This window comes from Perca fluviatilis, chromosome 10 (assembly GCF_010015445.1).
Source record: "Perca fluviatilis chromosome 10, GENO_Pfluv_1.0, whole genome shotgun sequence".
Classification (NCBI taxonomy): Eukaryota; Metazoa; Chordata; class Actinopteri; order Perciformes; family Percidae; genus Perca; species Perca fluviatilis.
The window spans coordinates 31,745,476-31,758,032 of NC_053121.1; positions in this window are offsets into that span (position 1 = coordinate 31,745,476).

Sequence of the window (12,557 nt, forward strand, 5' to 3'; positions counted from 1 at the left end):
ATATTCCCTCTTGACAACAAGATAAACAAGTAATATAATTGTCTTGATTGTTTAGTCATATTTTATTAACTGTTTCAAACGCCACGATACACATTCCACTCACTGGTGGTGGTAGAAACATAGTTCTGGACCAGCCAAATGCAGTGAAAAAGAAGACTGGTCTCAGGTATCAAGGTTTCAGAATTTTAAAAGATACAGTAAAAGACAGTTGAGAGTGAACAGGAGATGAGGGGATGACATGCAACAAAGGTCGCCAGTTGGACTCGAACCGGTGGATATATTCATACAAAAGACAATGCCAGCTAGCTGCATCCACATGCCCAAGACCAAGACAATCTGTAAAAGGATATTGTTTCCCCCTAAGGACACAATTTTATACCGGTATGCAAGTTCTGATGAGCATGTCTATATTGCTCTGCACAAGGTTGTCTTTTTTATGCTGTCTACACAAATATCGGTCTTCTTCAACTGTAACTCGGTCGACTGCTTAAAACAAGGCTCTGTAATACCAGTTTGCAACATCCAGATAAATGTACATCAAAGCATTGTGGTGATCCAAGATGCCTCTGAATATGCCGTGAGCCTATGTGTGTGTGTGTGTGTGTGTGTGTGTGTGTGTGTGTGTGTGTGTGTGTGTGTGTGTGTATTTGTGTGAGATAATGGTAATCCTTTGATGCCCAAGGGTGATTTGGTTCAAGCTCTCTGGTGCATTATTCCTCTTTTGGCCTTCTGTAAAGAGCTTTGATGAGGAACCAGAAGAGAAGGCCCTTATTGCCTGCACTTACTGTGTCAATAATGGAATTGTTTTGGAGACTTCACCCCCGTCTCATCTTCTTGCCTTCCAGCCTCACATGCAGGCAGTCTTTCATCTATCTTTGCTATCTTCTTTCGTAGCATGCAACTACTGAGATCGGCCAACCCACGTCGCCACCTCTTGGAGGAAGCAGAGCTACCGTATCTGCACAAGTCGCCTTGATGACGCTCAGCGCTCACTCTCAGTGACACACACAGGATGGGAGCTGATGTGTGTGTTACAACAGCGCTGCTTTGAGCCAAATGACACAATGACAATTTTAAAGTTAAGCAGGTATAATGTTTACCATGTATGTTCACAATCATAGTGTTGCGTGATAGCATGCTAACATTTGCATATCAGCAATAAACGCAAAATAGAGCTGAGGCTGATGGGACATTAGTTTTGCAAGTATTTGCCATTAAATCCAAGTATTGGACAAACAAAAATAATTTTGACCTGATGGTGCCACAAGTGAAAGTCAAGGAATCACTGAAGTAATTACAAATCATCCTGAGGGGGACTTTAATGTTTTGTTTTTCATTCAACAACATCAAAGCAACAAAACATAAAGTGTAACCTGAGATAAAAAACAATATTGAAGATACATGCTATTTTTCAATAATGGGTTTAAATGTCCACATTTAAAACCAGCTAACATATGTCTTACCTTAGTTCTAGGACACCATAATGTGCACAAACCAGAGCCCAGTCATTAATTCCTACATACATTATTTGTCAGGCTCTGCTAAGAAAGCGGCTGCTTCGAGTAATTACAGGGAATCAAAGACTAAGTGGTGTAAGATCAAAGGAAGGCATTCTTCTGTAATCCTGGGGTGTTGCAAATCTTTTGTAATCTGGTTGCTGCGTTCCACCACTGTTTGACATCTATTTACTGTATAAAAAGGAACGGTGCCATCAATTATGGGCTTGCTAGTGCTGTTGTTTACTTTTGCCAAGCCCTGAGTGCGGAGGCCCGCTTTGTGAAATATAGATCTCCCTTCTCCCCTGTTTGCTCTCCACAGCCTAAGGTGTGCTCTCTTGCTTGCCCTTGGCTTTGGTTTGGGGGTTGTCTGGCTGCTTCCTGGTCTGTGATGTAGGCTGAGAGATTAAGAGGGATAGAGTTTTGGCGGCTCTCAGGTTTTGTATGTTTGTTCAGTGTTGAGATGTGGAAACTGACATGTTCCTGTCTATCAACTGGCTGCAGCGGCTGCACAACCGGCTGCACGATTTCCATCGGTGCAATGCACATGAAAAAGGAGCAGTCGATAACTGGGATGTTAGCATTAAACTGTAATGTGTTTTTTTGTGTAAAATTGGGATTTTTGCGCAATTTACTGAAATACTCAAATTCAATCATAATCTCTTTTTTCTTCTTCTCTTTTTATGCTTTCTAATCGAAAGCAACAGTTGTTTCAGCAAATGCTCACTAACGAGTTATCTTCATGTTCAGGTGATAAAGACCTTTTGTTCGTCGGGAGCATAGAAGGAAGTAGTGTGACGTTATAGTGCGAAAACGTCCACTGAAATAGCCGTTCGGGTTGGGAGGTTCCTTGTTCACTTTTGTTTTAAACTGACAGTAAAGGGCTCCTTAACCTTGAAAAAGCAGCAATCTAAACCCCAATCATAATCTTTCCATAACCCTAACAAAGTGGTTTTCCTCCCTATATGCACTTGGGTTACCTGTGGTTAATTTGGACATGGATAACATGTTGTGCAATCCACATGGATACAGTTTCACCAGTTACATTATCACTTAAGATGTGCCATTAAGTTAGAGTAGTTAACCAAATATACAGTTTTTGAATAGAGTCAAAATGTCCAACTGGAATTTGTTCAACTTTTTTCTTTTTCTAACAGTTTGACTGTAACTAAGAAGTACAGTACATCAGGTGGTAAGCTAACCATTATACTGTCCTTTCATAGAAGTCACAATTACCTTTTACCTTTGTATCTTGTTGAAGTGTCTTTAAGCCCTGGGGGACTTGGATCTTTGTCACGTCATTCCCATCTCTTATCTGTCTCTGGGAGTTGAAATTCCATAAAAAACATCTTAAAAAGAACACATTGTCTTAAATGCAACCATATAATCACAACATCCTGTGTTCAGATCTAGTCTCTGATCCTTCTTGCATGTCATCTGTGTCTCTTTAAATGATCAAATAAACTCTTTCCTTTATTTGATATAAAACTGTGTTTGTCACGGAATGATACAGAGATCAAAAGACGCCAGATTTGAACCAAGCCTCTGACCTGGAGTCAGACTGAGCGTACCTATTGTCTGGTCGTATTCCTCCGCTGTAAGGCTTGGCCACAGATGGTAATGGTGGAGGTTTGGCGAGGACAACCAGTCCAGTGCACACATTTCCCAACTAATGGAGAATTTGTCTTTAATTTTCCGATTGGTGGGTGGATCAAAGATATGATATGATTAAAGAAGAACAAACGCACGCTGATCCATGTGAAATGTGTGGACAAGGGATTCTTTCAGAAGCTTCCATTACTTGTTTTGTTTTATGTACTGAGGACTGGCTCATATTGAAACAAGTGAGATTATAGCAAAAAGTGCTTTTTTCAGTGGTTTTAATCAGTTATTGAAATGTATTCTTTTATTTTTATATAAACATCATTGTATTCGGTTGTTAAAGGTCCCATGGTATGAAAATATCACTTTATGAGGTTTTTTAACATTAATATGCGTTCCCCCAGCCTGCCTATGGTCCCCCAGTGGCCAGAAATGGCGATAGGTGTAAACCGAGCCCTGGGTATCCTGCTCTGCCTTTGAGAAAATGAAAGCTCAGATGGGCCGATCTGGAATCTTCTCCTTATGAGGTCATAAGGAGCAAGGTTACCTCCCCTTTCTCTGCTTTGCCCGCCCAGAGAATTTGGCCCACCCATGAGAGAGAGACATCATGGCTTTCAAACGAGCAAAGTGGCAGTTGGTCAAGGCCACACCCCCACCCTCCACCTGGCTCTAGTGGCTTTAATTCTGCACCAAGGCTGAATTTCGGGAAAGAGACTTCAGATACAGTATTAGGGGACCCACTAAGGCCTATATAAAAGCATCCAAGAGCACCATGTCATGGCACCTTTAATAGAGCTAAACAAATGTGAGTCCTGAGATAGTGACAGCTATTTGGGTGTAATAAGATCAATAAGAGGCAATTAACCAATGTTACATCAAGCTATCAGAAATACTGTACAGTTGCCAGTTTTTAGGCCAGTGGTTCCCAAACCTTTTGGCTTGTGAAACTAAAGTGAATCAATGCTTAATTGTGACAATCACGGATTATTGCCATAGTGTGGACGTGATTGGTGAGCAGTTTAACCAAAGAGTGATTTTTCTTTCTTAAAGCTACAGTGCGTAGTTTCTGACGCCCCCGTGAGGAGTAATGACAGTAATGACAACCAAACTGTCGGCACGTCCACATCATACAAACCTTCCATGATTTGAATGTAATGGACCTTCATTAATATAAAAAAAGTTATGCACTCAAGCTTTCAATTGTGTCATTTGAATAATTTTCAGGATCCGTAAAGATATTTAGTATTTCACAAGAGAAAAGCAGAAATGAGAGAAACGTCAACATAGATAATGATCAACATACTCTTGTATAAGATAACTATTAAGAAACAGCATACACATACATACTATTTTTCTATGTTTCTGATTACATAGTGTTCCTGGTTTGCCTCACTACCTAACCTGTCTTAACATACCATGCATATGTTTTTTTGTTATTTTATCAGTGAATATTGATATGCAATTTCACATGTGAATCTGCTCCTCAGAAAGTGAGCAGGGCATCTTGTGATCCCACAAAATACTCACTTAAATGAAACTCACGCTACAGTTACTGTACTCATGTTTGTAGACAGAGTTTCCAGTTAAATTTTGATGATGCCATGCGTATAAGTCATAGTTCCCTGGTTTCATGCCTTATGATTAAGCATTTATCTCTGATTTCTAGCACTGGGTAGTTGGTCGTACTCCAAATTACGAGTCTTCACAGACAACAAGAATTATACAATAACTCAAAACTTTATCACTAAACTTAAATCATGTTACATTCCTGTTTAATAAGATCCATAATCAGCACTTCTGCTGCCAGAACTTTGATAAGACCAGCAAGTTCGCTGAGAACCCAGTAAATCTCCTCGACTGGGCGCTGAATCATCTGTAGGTGGTCTATTCATCTCAGCTCCTCACCAACACTCATCTTCACTGGCATTTCTTCATCATGAATTCACTTGAGTCTCTGAAACACACAAACACACACATCCCACATATGTGGTGGTGCTGACCCAAGAAGACAAATCAGAAAAGCCTTGGGGCTCGGCCTGCCCGACCAAAGAGATGAGGTCATCCGACAGAACCAAATTTTCCCTCAAATTGCACCTCTGATCAGCGCGGTGTTTCCTGCAACAATTACACTGACCCCAAGTCCTCATTAGCAAATAGTGTGGAGGTGGAAAAAAAGATCACTTGGTTTGTGAAGAGCAGGATGTTTAGTTCAGAGAGAGTTTTTCTATCCCTTGTCTTTATCTCACATCATGTCTTGAGGCTTCTTCTCAACATCCCCGTCTGATTAGTAAGTCTTGGGTTCTGCAACATGTGCTGGACGTCTGACGATGAGAGCACTTACAGTAAAGTGGGGGTCATGGTGCCACATCCCTCACAAGAAGCCAGTTTGAGCTTTTGACAAATAGACTGATTCCAAAAAAAGATTTCTGCTATTTAAATAAAACCCACCCACCATTAGGAATCGATTTGCAGACATGAAAGTCAAACTTTTTTAAAGTAGTGCATTTAAGTTCTTAGCTATTTTGGGGTCTTAACTTCTAAGAGTTATACTTCTAATCGCCTACTGCATATTTTTTTCTTTCTTTCTTTCTTTCTTAGATTCCTTCAAAATTAGGGACTTGCTGAAATGTTACCTCATATTGCAATGAATCTACAACTCTGAAAACATGCTACAAATGCATCCAATTAGGAGGCTCATATTTCTCCTTAACTTGTTGCGCATACACTCACACACAAAGACAAACACAAACACACACACATACACACACACACGCAGACTCTTTTAAAAGACAGTATGCACCTGGCATCTTGGAGGTCAGATACAGGACAACTACACCATTGTGTGTTTCTTATCTTTAAGCCGAGTTGGTGCAAACCTTCATCTCCGCCACATGATAAACTGTAATAACTTTGGTGATCCCTAAATTAAATTATGGTGCTATCATCATCTTAACGTTTCAATTTGATGCTGCCTATTGGTGGCATTAATTAAAACAAAACAATATTTTCAGAGAGCGAAATCAAGAATAATGTACAAAATTGCTTAAATCACAATATCCATCAGTATTGTCATCTTAAAATAATGATCACTCCGTTTTTGTTATGCTGAAACTAAATTTGCAAGTGTCACTACAGCCACGTCTTGTTTGCAGAAATATATGATTTTAGAGCTGACTACAAGGTGATTTGCTAAGATGGACAGTTTGGCGATGTAGGAACTTGATTCATCCCCAAAACACGGGGGCCCTCCAAGCTAGAGCTGGAAACTGTTATAATTCATCCGTTCTGCTCCAGGCCAAAAAGCTCCCACTTGAGTCAGTATGATCTACGAGTGTCCATGAGCCCCAGACACATGTAAATGTACACCAAACTAATTGGTGCCGCAACAGTCAGGGGTTTTAAATCAACAGTTATATCACCTGTTGTTTCAAACAGGAGAAGGGAGAGAAGAAAAACACCTTCTGAGATTATTTTATGATTTATTTCAATTTCTCAGTTTTATATGTATTTGACTGTGTGCCCTGTTTGATCTTTGATCTGTGTTTTTCCAGGTATTTCAAAGTGGAGATATATACACCGTATTTTTAAGTCAATATTCTCTTAAATTATGAGCTTTTAAAAAGGTTCTTGTAGGGTAGATGAAAGGAAAGTCAATGATATACTCATGGCTTTTCCTTGCCCACTAGCCTGGATGCCAGCCGAACTTAGCCCCGCCCACAACATTTGAGGTCGGGAAGTTCGGTCTGGACTTGATCCGTGGGGAAACAACTATGCTCGAACCAGAGCTGTTCGGACCAATCAAATTGTCAGGGCAGGCTTTATATGATGATGGACAGATGATCAACAGTAACATAATCAACCACGTCACCAAAGAGCGCTTGGGTTGAATTTGTTTACAAGAAAGATGTCTGCCACTGGAGAATTGAGATGTGTAGATTCTGCCATCACGTCTGTTATAGAAGATATCGACGGCGCATCGACAGCAGTCTTAAAGGAGGAACAGAGAACCGTGATCATGTATGTATACACATTGCCACACCCGTCCGCACGACACGGAAAACTGTCTTTGCTCTGTCGAAGCTTGCCTTTGACTTGTAGCTTCTGTGACGTCCGTCTCCGTTGCTCTGATTGGTTGTAGGTCTATCCAATTGATTTCAGAGACATTTTCTTTCCTGGTTCGGTTGAAACACGCCCCATAATCACAGCCCAATGGAGCAGTATCAGACTCATATTCTGACTAGAATCTGAGTATGACGACGTCAGTCTGCTTGCCCACAACAAAAACACAATTAAAAGCAAATGTTTATATAGTTTTATTAATTCAAACTCCATAGCAGTGGGGGTGCATGAGGTTTTAGGGGGTTAAGAAAATCATTTTAAATAGAAACACAACAACAAAGACATAAGCAATTGATGGAAATGTTTGGTTGGTCATAAAGAAGCAGATTTCCTCCAAACATGTAATTTTAAGAGCTGACAAGAATGTGTTAGCATTAAGGCAGGCAAAAAACTGCAAGGAAATCAAAACCCTTTTTCACAAGACAACATAACCGAAGCAAAAATCACCCTTCTGCGTCTGTATGGAACGCACCGGGCAGAGCAGCAGCTCGACCGCGGTGCTGTAAGATGATGTAGTATTAAGAGAGACAACGGTCGCGAGCAGTATGAAAGACCAAAATGCAGCGTAAGGAGGTTAGTTGGGGTGGCGGATGGGTCTAACAACACAGGACTGTCACCCAGGAGACCTAGTCTGGCTCCGCCCTCCTACGTACTCCACTCTATTTTCCTTCAGTACACCATCTGGGTTTGCGGAATATTCGCGGGTTTTCTGCGACCAAATCTTTACCGGTCCAATCATCGAACAGAGGGAGTGACTGAGAATGATGACGTTGAGGTTGTGCGCTAATTTGAGTTGTAGTTCCGTAATGGCGGCGGAGAAAGATGCGAGCGAAGCCATTATGCCGAATATCCAAAAGTTAAAGCCCGAGCAAGAACAGTATTTGCTGAGTTGTGTTGGTGGCCATGATGTTGTGTACCTCCTCCCCACGGGGTTCAGGAAAAGTTAGATTTTCCAGCTCGCTCCGTTAGTGGTGAAGGAGTTGGCTAAGGCTAGCGATGCTAAGCCGATAGTTGTTGTGTGTCATCAACCCTCTTATTAGCCTGGTCCTACCAGACAGTACGTAGGAGGGCGGAACCAGGCTACCAGAGTGGCTCTGGGCAGATCCAATAGTTTTAAACTGTACTTTTAAATGTACCCGCCTTCAAGGAAGTAAACACTTGTCAATGGAGAGTGGCCAGACTCTCTGTACAAATGAAATGTACGAGAGTCTGCTAGGACCAGCATACAGGAGACTGGGGTTTGTGTCCCGTTCTTGTCCCACGTGTCACAGAACTCCACCCATGATCTTTTCCTAAACTTTACTCTCCTGTTCTTGTACCATGGCTACCAGGATGCGGGGAAGGACTGTGATGCACATGCTCTATGAACACAATAACGCAGAAGCTTTTTGGGCAACTTTTATTGTACTGAATGAGGTGCCATTTTTGAAGATAGCTTCTCTGAATACATCCACCGTTCTAACAAACACAAGACAGAACGGGAAATGTCTCAACCTGATAACTCTCCACCTCTTGTTGTTCTTCTCATTCTTCTACTCCTCTACTTCTTTTTCCCGTCATCAGCTGGTTCTTTTTATTCTTCACCACAGCAAATTTACTCTAAGTCATAATTCAGAATCATTCATTGCAGCAACCCACCATCAAGCACTGATAAAACAGTTTTGACATTCAAAATATTTTGTCCTTCTCATTACTGCTTCATTGTTCGTCTCTTACAGTGTCATTGTATCAAAACTGTCCTCTGACAGAATTTGACCCAACAATGTAAAAGCCTGTCAAACATAGTATGCTTTCATTTATCTTTACTGTGCAAACTTGAAACCATACCTCAACTGTCATATACAAAAATGGGTGGGGATAGATTAAATATTTGACCTTTGCTAAAGAAAATATTAACATATTTCTGTCCGTGGCTCTTATGCTCATCAGGGAAAAATAGAAACTCTCAGTTTGTTTGGATGACGTTGAATCTAATGTCCTCGCGGTGCTCTTTGATGTCAAAAGTTTGTGTTAGCGTGTAGAGACAGCTAATGCAGCCCATACTGGAACTTTACCTGAATGAAAAAACATGTTGGAGAAGTTGTCTGCACAAAAATGATCAATAAAGTATTATAAAAGGCAGACATTGACAAGGGATTGTAGACTGCATGAGCTCTGTGTTTAACTCAGCAGCTCTTAGTTGATATGCACAGTGAACTCTCAACTTTACCTTCATTCTCCCTTCCAAAACACTGAGTTGCATATTGAGAAGAGTTCATCCTTAACTAAGTTAGCTCTTAGTTAAGGATAGTGGTGATGGCGCAGTGGATAAGACACATGCCTTTGGTGTGGGAGAAATAGCAATTGTAATTCGCTTTTGATAAAAGCGTCAGTTAAATGACATGTATTGTACTGTAATGTAACTAAATTAGAATCAGCATCATATTTTGCAAACAGTCTCACATTTCCAGACAAGTATAAAGTTCTAGTTTCCAAATGTTTTAAGACTTAAAATTACTGCCAACTATTTTCCAAATCATTAGATTTAGGATTTTTTATATATTTTTTTTTTTTGCTTTATCAGACATCATACATTTGCATTCATTTCAGTACAGTATGGACATAAAGTCTTTGAATACAATTTTGGCAAGGTTATGTTACTGCTCCATGATAATGCAGTGCAGTCTGTCAAAACATTACTGTGCAAAAACCAATTACTCATTTTGTACTCAGGCCAAATGCAAATAATATTGATAATTTTGGGGCAATTCAGACAATCTTTCCCCTCTTATAAAACCCAAAATCTGTTATTGCTGAAATAACTTGCTTACTAGCAGCATCAATATGGGTCAAATGTGTGTGGTATTTGCCAGTTGGCAACGACATCGGACATTTTTTCACATGTGCAAAGGCTAAAACATACATCCTGATCCCCAGCAATAAAACATTTTCCTCATCTTCTTTTTTTCTCCATCTTGTCTGTAAGTAAGGGTGATGGAGATCCTCATTGACTTATGTCGGTTACCATTTTGCAGTTTTTGGCCAGCCTTTCAAACCAAGTCTCTCCAAAAGTCAAGTCACATGTCAATATGCAGCCAGGATTTCATGCAGAAACACAACTATGAATAAGAATTATGATTTCACAGCTATTTCATGTCACTTACAAAGAAATAAAAGATAGACAAAGTAGTTATAGTTTATTATGTCTGAGGCCCTGAACTCTTCTGTTACTCACTGTGTTTTTGTAAGCACTTCTCCTTGGTGAAATATACCTGGCTGCTACCAAACAAATGCTGGCAAATGTTTGACAATTCTCTGTAAGTTTTCTGTTCCTGCATTGCTTTTTGACAGTACAAATGTTCTCTGAGACAAACAATACAAATGTCCAAATGAGTTGTCACAGTCAAATGCATATGCCATGTTTCAGTCAATCATCTTGTCCAACGTGTAACCTTACTCCTACATGGCAAGCTGACACCACTTTTGCGTTCTTTCAAATTGTTTTTATCCTTTTCTGTACAACTGACACATCAGTTGACTGGTACGCTGATCAGGTACCTTTGCACATGCTCATGCTTGCTCCCTGATACACGTTGAAGCCGACTTGCCAGCAGAGACAGTGGTGCTGTCACTGCAGACACCTGATTAAAAAATGTTGCAAATAGTCTGCAAGCAGATATGTGCTGGCTCGTTGGCAGAGTCGCAGGGCTTTTGTGGGTCAACAAGAGGCAACTGATTCCAGGGAGTGTGGAGACGCAGGGAGAGTGAAAGGCTTCCATGCAAAGGTAGACTGAGAAATGTGTTTCACAAGAAAATGTGTACACAAATGCATGTGTGTGTCTGAGACATCTCATGATTCTTAACAGAAAAGGAGGATATTAAATGTATTTATTGTATGAAGAAGAATTCCGCACTTTTTTTTTTATTATTATAAAATGTTGAAATTTATCCTTTTGTAGGTGTACAGCAATACAATGTATTCTCTCGCTCCTTTCATTTAATGCAAATGAAAACTGGTGATTGAGTGCTTTACTTGATTGACTCAGATTTTGAATTATGTATTTAATTGATTAATTTGGGGAAGTTTACTTGTTTTATTTCTTAGCTGTGTCCAGCTTTGTCTGTTACACAAATTAAATAACTGACCCAACAATGTCATAATTAAGTAAGTTCTGTCTTCTAATTAAACGCTACAAGACGATGAAGAACTGTTTCCCAGCTCTGTTGTGACTACGGCCGCCCTGTTGTTCTCCGCTCAGATGGGAAAACAAATAAAATCTGTTGTCTGTTTTGGGGGAATCACACTCCTGCAACCTGGCAAAGCCAAACGAAGGGTAACGGTCTCGCGTCTCCATCGTCATCCCAGAGAACAAACATTTGCACAACGCCTGGGAAGATGATATCCAATGCCACCCAAGGACTTAACAAATGACTCAATAATTCTGAGCATCAAAGCCGCAGTGTGCAATGTGGCGTCTGACCTGCGAGGTCGCTGGACTCCATGACATCAGACCCAGTATCACGTCATGGTCAACCTCAGCCCCTGAGTGCTAATTAAAACCAGACAGAAGGATCATGGACAAAGCTCAGGGCATTACCATTCATCACTGAGCAGCTTAGTTTGTTTATTTGCAGATGTAGAAGAGAGAATAATAACAGATTGTGCAAATTAGAGGAAAGAAAACCCAAGGGATATATAAATTAACAAATAAAAAGGTGGGTAAACTTAGTGTAGGAGGTTTCACCGTCTGCTACATCCCAGTATCCCTGTCTCCTCAGCTGATTACACTGCAGCGCTGCACTCCAGGCTCCTCTCTCATGTGACCCAGCGGTCCGTGAAGTGTCATCAACCTTTATGAGATGGACGGGCTCAGAACAGAGGCCTAAAAGCTTGTACATAAAAGAGAGCATGTTTGCTTTGCTGCCTTTAAATGGACCCATTACAGAGCAGTGGAGAGAAGAAGAAATGAAAGAAGAGAAATGGAGTAAAACAGATGCAACTGATTCGTTGAAGATCAACAATAAGCAACAAGTCCTCCCTGTGCTTTTAAACATGAATTAATGTAGATTCCAAGCGTATTTTAAGTCTGTCTTTGACGCCTTGACTCACCGGCGTGGTGGAATTTCGTAGGGGTGTGAGAATCTTGCTGTAATGGGCATTCCAGCGCAGCAACATTACCACTATTTCCCAACAATCAATCACAGTCAGTGTGCTTCAGGGGGAGAAAGAGTAAAAAGAAGCTGCAGGAGTCTGTTTTCTGTGTAACGTGTTACTATAGGTGGTATTTAAAAAGAAAAACAGTTTATCTCATGTAAAGTAAGTTGTCGATGCATATCTATAGTGATATCAATCTTTGATGT